The sequence below is a fragment of the Mus caroli genome, unplaced genomic scaffold (assembly GCF_978045245.1).
Source record: "Mus caroli unplaced genomic scaffold, Mus_caroli_1 scaffold_2, whole genome shotgun sequence".
In the NCBI taxonomy this organism is placed as follows: Eukaryota; Metazoa; Chordata; class Mammalia; order Rodentia; family Muridae; genus Mus; species Mus caroli.
Window position 1 is genome coordinate 2,892,540 of NW_028227257.1, and position 8,799 is coordinate 2,901,338.

Below are 8,799 nucleotides of genomic sequence, written 5' to 3' on the forward strand. Positions count from 1 at the left end.
CTCTGCAGAAAGACACGGAAAGCCTAACTCTCTCTCATCCGTGAGACATGCTCTCCCAGGGCACAGAGAGCCTCAGAAATAAGCCTTGGGGTGTGGGGAGCTCTGCTCTGCCTCCTTGACTCCTTCACTCCAAATCCTAGCCTATGGACAAACAAGCTTATGGACACACACCTTCTTACCTGGCATGTTCTGAGGACAGGAGGTAAGCTTTAACATTCCACCCCTGACAGTAGCAGAGATCAGGTCAGTAGCCATCTATACTAGGGGATACATTCTAGTCTGAATTCACATACATGGAGCAAGGAGATAGAGTATTTGAAATGAGAATTGTTATGGAAAATTCCAGTCCTGCAAAGGTACATGGGTAATTAATATGCGCCCAGATGGCTCAGTGGATTAAAACGCTTGCCACATAAACCTGAGGACCTTAGTTTGATCCCCAGAACCCACATAGAGAACCACCTGTGTTTTCTGCACTCCTATCATGAGATGAGCCCAGAAGCAAACAGGTCAGTTACCCCAGTGTATGCAGCAGGGAAGAAATCAGACTCTGTCTCACCACAGTGGAAAGAAGGAGAGAATTGACTCCCCAAAGTGGTCCTGTGTCCCCCCCCAACCTGGATTCTGTGGCATGTATACTCCCACATTTGCACATTCATCAAACACAATTATTATTAATAGTTAACACAATTATTAACAATAAACATTAACTAATTAAAAAGCAGTGTGAATGTGTTCCTCAAGCTACATGTATTTGAGGTGTTCTTTCTTCTCCTTCAGCTTTGCAAACCCCACTTCCAGTGTAGGATGGAAAGATAAAGGGGGCATTTCTGAGCTGTTTGGAGAAGTTCTGAGCCTGTGGAAATCTTGTAATCCCTCAGGTCTCATTTACAAGAGGATGGAGCAGCTCCAGGCTTGGCTGCATCCTTCCTGGGTTGACTGCTTTTGTATCCCGCATAACTGTCCATCAATCTGCCTTCCCAGCAGAGCCCAAAAGCCACCTGAGGTTTACCTCTCCTTCGGGAGCAGGAGGAGTGTCTCTGAAGACTGGCCAAGTAGAGGAACGGAATAAACCTCAGAGGGACTATGAGTGGTACAGAAATTGATTTCTCAGGACTCCAGTCACAGGAAAGCTGTTCTGTATCCCCAGACATCCAGCCTCCTTCTGCAAAGCATACATGGAAGGGCTCAGAGATAACAAAGAGAATCTGAGTTCTCCACCAGCCCCACACTCACCACCTTTCTGTACCTGGAGATAGGGGGATGGGGAGCCCCTCCAGCTTCCAGTCAGAGTGGAGGGGTGTTCTGTAGCCTTTCTTCCAGCCTAAGACTTAACAGCTTTGGCTCTGAATTCCTCCAACTCCTGTCATCTGAGAGATGGATGGCTCTGTGCTATGGGTCCAGCATTTTCAAGCACAGGGTCTTTACGAGGTCAAGGCAAAGCAGGCAGGCACATTCGGAACACATCCTTGTGTGTTTGTGTGTGTGCGTGCGCATGCACATGTGCGTGTGCGTAACACGATGGGGATCATTGTCGTAGATATAAACAGAAGTACCCAGGAGCATTGAGGGAGCTGAAGCGCTGGGCTGGGGGCAAGCTGGGCAGATGCTGACAGGAGACATTGCCTGTTGGCTCTCCTCTGTACACAGTTAGTTTGGAGTACTTAGTGTTTCTTTACAGGAATAGACAAGGCCCTGATGGAACATTATGGCCCTCCTTCACAGGGAGAGGAACCTAGAAAGTTATATTCTCTCTCTCCATCTTATGTTTGGGCTAACCTGGGCTAGCCTGTGTGAATCATCTTGACTTTCCTTGGATAGCAGGAGCTACCATGTCATGCTTCCAGCCAGTGCTTCTTCTGCTAGTGAGAAGAAGCTGTGTTCCTAATCTCTCCTGCCCAGGCTGCTCTGATTTGCTACTGCACCCAGATCCACAGCCCAGACCAGTGGTGTTTGGCTGCATTCCAGAGTTGACTGGGCTGCTGGGAGCCTCAGATAGCCTCTACGTGCACATAAGAGACACTCAATGGATGGATATCTCCAAGCCAGGGTCCCCAGAAAGGTTTCATCTCCTCTTGGCACAGACTTCCCTTGGAAAGCGTGGGGTAGAGGAGGGCTTAGCAAACACTGACTCCAGGACATTGTGCTAGGGATACAGAATATGGAGCCGCACGTATGGGATGTGTACCAATGTGTGGTGGTCTACTTCAGTTAGGCCCTTGGGATTCACCTGGCATGCTCCAGGGAGAGATCAATACCAGATCACAGAGCAGAAATGGAAAAGGTCAGCTGCAGTCATACAGGGTCCATTGTAAGTATCATGAAAGACTTTAAGTCCACACTGGGACCAGTTCCCTGCAGCCAGATTAGAATAAAGGAGATCAGTACACAACCATCAGGAGAAGTCCAAAAACGTGAACCCAGACAAGCAGCAGCATGCCACACGAGACTTGGCACAAAGCCAGAACCCGAAGGGCTCCTGACACAAAGCCAGAACCCTGACGGCTATGTTTCTACAGAAATGTTATATTCCACATCAGATGGTCTGTGCTGCAGACATGGATTCTTGATAGGAGGAGGCCTGAAAGAGTGAGTTACAAACAGGATTTATAAGAGAGTCTGGGAGTCCTGCAATGTCTGTCTGTGCACTGCAGAGGCTGAGAACCCAGTAGTTGTTGAACGGATGAGGTTGGGTACCTCGCCACTTTCAATCTGACCCTGAAAGGCCTAGAAGATTCTTGAAGAGTTGATGGTGTTCAGTTGACATTTGAAAGCAGACGAACCCTCTGATGTCAATAAGAATGGCTTTTATGGGAGTAGCAATAGAGCAGATGCACTCACCAGCAGGAAGCAAAGACAGGCAGGCAAAATGGCCCTCAGCCTTCTTTGTATTGATCTGAATAAATCTCACAGATCCATCCAGAGGTACATCTCTTAGAGCAGTGGTTCTCAACCTTCCTAATGCTGCGACCATTTAATACAGTTCCTCATGCTGTGGGGACCCCTGGCCATAAAATTATTCCTGTTGCTATTTCATAACTAATTTTGCTACTGTTGTGAATCATAATGAAAATGTCTGGTATACAGACCGTCTTAGGAGACCCTTGTGAAAAGCTCATTTGGCCCCCAGAGGGGTTGCAATCCACAGGTTGAGAACCACTGTCTTAATGGACACCAGCTCCATTCAAGTTGACAGCCAAAGTCAACCACCACTGCAACCGAATACTTTTCTAACAACTTTCTGACACAGGTTTGGAACAGGGTTGAAAGTCAGTTATGGGCTGGGTCAAAGTGAAGGAAGTCAGGTGTTAATCCCAGTCAGTGGGATCTTTAGGATGCAACCTAGACAGTCGTGGCTCCATGTCTCCCTGAACCCAGTTATAGTGGATCACATGTGCCATGGGCCAACCTTTTGTACGTTTTCTGGGACTGCAGTTGTGCCATATTACAGGATGGAGTAGTTATGGCTTCACAGCCCTATAGCACCCAAAGAGATAAATGGCTGGCTTCATCTGGACACTAGAGCTGGGGTGAACCTGAGAGTGATCCCTAAGCCACTGTAGACACAGTCAATGTGGGTTTATAAAAGTGGAAAGCCAGATATCCCTTGCTGTTTAGCCTGAGCCTCACAGATGAACTGCTTCTTGGTTGAGTAGCTCCTGTGGGCTGCTTTGGGGAACTGATTTAAAGAAGTTTGTGCATGTTTTAAAGGATTTCTTGATGTGTCCTGTGCCTAAGAAGAGCTGGGTACTGGGGGCATAGCAGGGAAGTGGACTAATTTTGTCCTCCTTCCACGCACCTCCCACTTCCCTGAGGTGACTGTCACAAACACACACTCATGCTCAAGTTCTAGGAGCACGGGTGGGTGTGTATGAGTGTGGGAGGAAGCAACCTAGGACTCTGTATTGGGTCACAGCAATTCTATTTGAGGAATGCCTCTCCACGCAAATGACACTTGAAAAGAGAACAATGTGAACAAGGCCCCATGACTTGCAAAAGGGAAAGCAGTTGCCATCCCCAGAGTAAAGAGATTAGGGTAATGGCACCCTGCTGAGTGAGGGGAGGGGTGGGGCCCATATCTGCCTGGGCCCAGTGCATACATAATGAGCAATGAATGGCTTTGGGGCCCTCTTACACCTAAGGACTCCTTATGTCTTTGGCAGGTTCTGGTTATAAGCCAGGAATGTAATGTATAACACTAAAGCTTTCCTTCAAGCTGTGGAAAGCTGGGAGGATTGTTCAAGAGCCCATCAACAGGAGAAGCCCAGCATCTCACATCTTAATGAAGCCTGCAGTGGAGGAGTCAGGCTGCAGGCCACAAAGGCTCAGAGACCAAGGGTCAGAAGGGCAAATCCAAGGGAGATGAATCTGAGTGTGGGGAACCTGCAGCAGGGTACCTGTGGCAAAGCCTGAGGGTAGGTGCAGGCAGATAGCAGGCTGTTTGCATCAGTCCTTACTGTTCTGCCCATAGCAGCCATGGGCAAACACTGTGCAGTTGTGACCTCAAGCTTAAGGTACCCAGAGCACCACCTGACTGACTCATCCTGAGAGCATCTACAGCAGGCAGTCACCAGGGTCAACTGGACTGCATTTAGGATTACCTGGAAGGCCAGGCAGTGGTGGGGCACACCTTTAATCCCAGCACTTGAGAGGCAGAGGCAGGCAAATTTCTGAGTTGGAGACCAGCCTGGTGTACAGGGTGAGTTCCAGGACAGCCAGAGCTATACAGAGAAACCCTGTCTCGAAAAACCTAAACAAACAAACAAAACAAAACAAACAAACAAAAACCAAGATTACCTGGAAGGCACACGTCTGAATGTCTGTGAGAATATTTTTAGCAAGGTCTCACTGAGGAGGGAGATCTGCTCTGAATGCACTCTGATCTACCCCATGCCAGCCAGCTCTCCCCTCTCTCTCTGCTTCCTGACAGTGGGCACACTGTGAAGAGCTGCTTCAGGCACACGCAGTGGCAGTCACACCTTCACACCTTCTGCTCCATGGTGGTCTGTACCTTCAACCTAAGGACCGAAACAAACCGTCTTCCCCTAAGGAGCTCCTGCAAGATATTCGGTCACAGCAACGTGAAACATAGCTAACATAACAGCATGGTGGAGATTTAGCACAGGCATGGTTGCTGTGTCAAAGGCTTTGTTGGGGAAGGCAGAATGTGCAGAACACAGAGGGAATTTCAGTGGAGGTGTTGCACGTTGGAATAGCAGAGACAAAGAACTCCTCACCTGGACTTCCTGGAGAACGAGTGTACTCGGAGTATGAGTGAAATGCGAAACTGGGTCAAAGGAATCATCGTATAAGTTTAAACTCAAAAATATAAACTCAGAACACAGCAAACTACAGAGAAGTGCGGAAAGGCCAGGTTTCAAACAGAAATAAATTGAAAGCTAGAAGCAAGAATGGAGAAAGTGGCACAGAAATCCCTGAAGGGTTAGGACCTGTGTAACTCCTTAGAAATAGTTAAAGGTACAAATCCACACACCCAGGAAACCCAGAGACCCTCAACCATGATCAACACTTCAATACACACAAATACAAATTATGAAAACATTAAAGCCAAATAGAAAACCTTGAAAGAATTCAAAGGAGAAAACCTGATATGACATGAGGGGAAAAACGAAGAACTACCCATTAGAAAAATTTTAATTTGGGGGAAAATGCACCAGTCTGGAATTCTGTGTTGTTTTTAGTAAGAAAACACACTATCTGCCCACTCTGTGCCAAGCATCACCTCTTAACCTTCAGAACATTCCAGGGAGAGGCCCATCTCCTGGGCCATACATGAGCTCAAGGACTGCTCATTGCGCTTTCATGACTTCAAGTCTGTAGACCACCTGAAGGTCTGACCCCAGCACATGGCAGGGCTGGCCTGCTCCAAGGAGGGTAGCACTGATATTGAGGACCTGGACACCCTGCAGATGGAGCTTGAGACTCTGCTGTCTTGTGCAAACAGGCAGCTGCATGTACTCAAGTTGGGTTGAGACCGTGAGCTTGACTCCCTCCCCCCCCCCAGATACAGGAAGTCCCAAACTGGCAGGGAAGACAGGACATGGGTCAGAACCTACCTCAGGATGACCCAAATCCACAAACTTTCAGCCCAAGATCCAAGAACACGAATTCACTGATGACCCAATTGAGATGCCTCGGGTTCCCAAGAATGATGCTCCCAACACGCTCTGGGCCACGGTGGAGCCCTGTTGTGCTGACATCACCAGTGAGGAGATACGAACAAAAGTGGAGCTCATAAGGGCCATGAAGATAAAGCTGAACATTGTAAGATGACACTGGGGACACACTACTCCCAGTGATAGGCCCAGGAGGCTCTGCTAGAGGAGCAGAAGGATGGACAGCTATGGCTGACAAGAAGGAAGGCCTCATGGGACCGAGGACTGAACTGGATACAAAAGATGTGGCTATCCTACTGAGGAAGTGTGAGGTCCAGCATGAGCAGCCAGAAGATGGATGACCTTTTGGTCCCCTGACACAGCCAGGGCTGCTGTAGGCCCTGGTGGAAGAAAATATTACTTCCCCTATGAAGGACTCTGCTGTTCCTGTCATGTCTGGGAAAGAATCAGGGGCTGATGGAGCAAGCGCCTCTCCCTGAAAACCGAACAAGTCCTTCGGTGTAACACATGCCAAGACCCTGGAGAGCTTTATCAATGAGTTGCTGATTGCCCAGGGCCTCCTGGAGTCTGAGGACCAGCCTCCTTGAGGACTCATAGGCTGAGGTCCTTGCTGCGCTGTGCAAACAGCAGGACAAGCTGAAGGCATTCAGGGTACACAATAACACTACAAAGCCTAACCTGCCCTTCCTGGTTCTCATGCTGAGCACCAGCTCCTCTGAGCAGTCCATGTGTCTGCTCCTTTCCTGCTCCCACCACTAGCAAGGAAGACCTGGCATGGTCAGGGTTGGCTATGTTCTACTCACCTTGAGTCTTTGGATCCCAGTGTGTAGAGACAGTCCATGTGTGCTTGCTGACTTTTTGTGCAAGCACAGGGCCCTGAAGATGTTCTATGTGAATGGGGACAGTCCTGAGCTTGACCACAGCCGAGGGATCTGAAGTTATATGTGCAGGAAGAGAGGGGACCTGAGGATGAGTTGTGTACACTTGTGAGGTGTGGAAAATACAGAGAAGATTGAGGAAATGAAAGATATATTTTAGGTCAATGGAATCCTTAAGTAAAGATACAGAGACATGAAGTCAAAAGACATGAGGGAACCCAAAAGAATTTCTGGTATCTGGGACCTGCACCCCACAAGGGGAGAAAGGTGGATAGTCCATCAAGGGATGGGCAATGCCTTGTTTAGGACTTTGACATTGGTCTTGAGGTGCTGAGAAACATCACATTCTCTGAGGTGTGTCATGGTGGCATGATGTCAGGGGTGATGACTCAGCCTTGCACCCAGAAAGTGCTGAGCAGAGCTCCCAGCAGCAATAGGGAGGAAGGCTGAGTCAGAGGGCCATGGAACGTGGGACAGGTGTATGGAGAGGCTGACATGGCATCCCACATGCGCAAGCTGACTAACAGGATGTGGGTGGAGACCAGAAATGTCAAAGATGCCCTTCAAGGTGAGGCTGATGAGGCCAGTGATCACCAGAAGAGGATTGTGGGAGCTGCAGGAGGGAGGCTCCCAGGTCCTGAGTTCTTCCTTTGTGAGGTCCAGGTGGAGGGTGTCAGTGGGCAGCTGACATTAAAACCAGGTTTTGACCGTGGGAGTCCACAAACATGGCAGTTTCTGAAACCAGATGAGGGAATGGAGAACCCTGCCTTCCTGTGTTTCTCCCTGAATTGAAAAGTAATGTTTTTATTCTTTTCTTCTTCTAGCTTGTTATTCTTTCATATGCCTTTTCTTGTTTTCTTTTTAAACTAAGAGTGTCACAAAGAAAATATGTAAATATGTCCAGATGCAATTAAGTATCTCCCAAAGAAAGCCAACTTGTTTCTTTCTATCGATAATTCTTGTCTGCAGGTTGCCATAGCTGCCTGTCTTTTAAATATCTCTCACACAGTGTCTAGTGCCTCGTCCTTCCCTGGGTGAGTGCTCGATAAACGCTAGATGGTAATAATCTTACACACCGCTGCAGTATCTCTGCCGGAAAACCAGCTGCTATTGAATTCCATAAAGTCAAAGTTGTAGAATAAAAAACCAAAGGAACGTGATCTTCTTTTGTTTTGTGGTTTATGAGAGGATTGGATCAAAATCACGGTTCCAACCCAAATAATAGAACCAGCTTCCTGTGATGAAGGGAAGGAGGAAAATAGCACTTATAGAACACTTGCCAAACGCCTAGCATTGTGCTCCAGTAGATTAAAAGGTATTTTAAGCATGAAGATACAGAGTATATACCACAGAATTAAGTCCGGGCATCTCGTGGTAAGATCCGTGAGGGTTTGAAACTTTCATCTAAAGGAGGATTGCCAGGAGACCAAGGCAGCCCTGGGAAACAGAGTGAAACCTTGTTTCAAAAAAACAAAAAAACAAAATACAAACCAAGTTTCATTTCCAGCACCCAGGTCAGGAGACTTACAGCCTCATGTAATTCTAGCTCTAGGGAGATCTGATGCCTCTGGCCTCTAAGGACACGTACACTCATTTGTGCATACATTCTCTCTCTGTCTCGATCTCTGTCTCTCTCTCTGTCTCTGTCTCACACACACACAAACACGCATGCACACACTCACACTCATACACACACATGCACACATCTTTAAAACTTACATCTTAAATTTTATGTACCTTATCTGTCTGTCATCTAACATCTAGCTACCTATCATCCATCCACC

General features: G+C 47.8%; 1 pseudogene; it reads left to right on the forward strand.

Annotated features, from left to right (window-relative positions):
• Positions 1-1,521: 1,521 nt before the first annotated feature.
• LOC147005698 (transcriptional adapter 3 pseudogene) lies at positions 1,522-6,896 on the forward strand (annotated as a pseudogene).
• Positions 6,897-8,799: the final 1,903 nt, after the last annotated feature.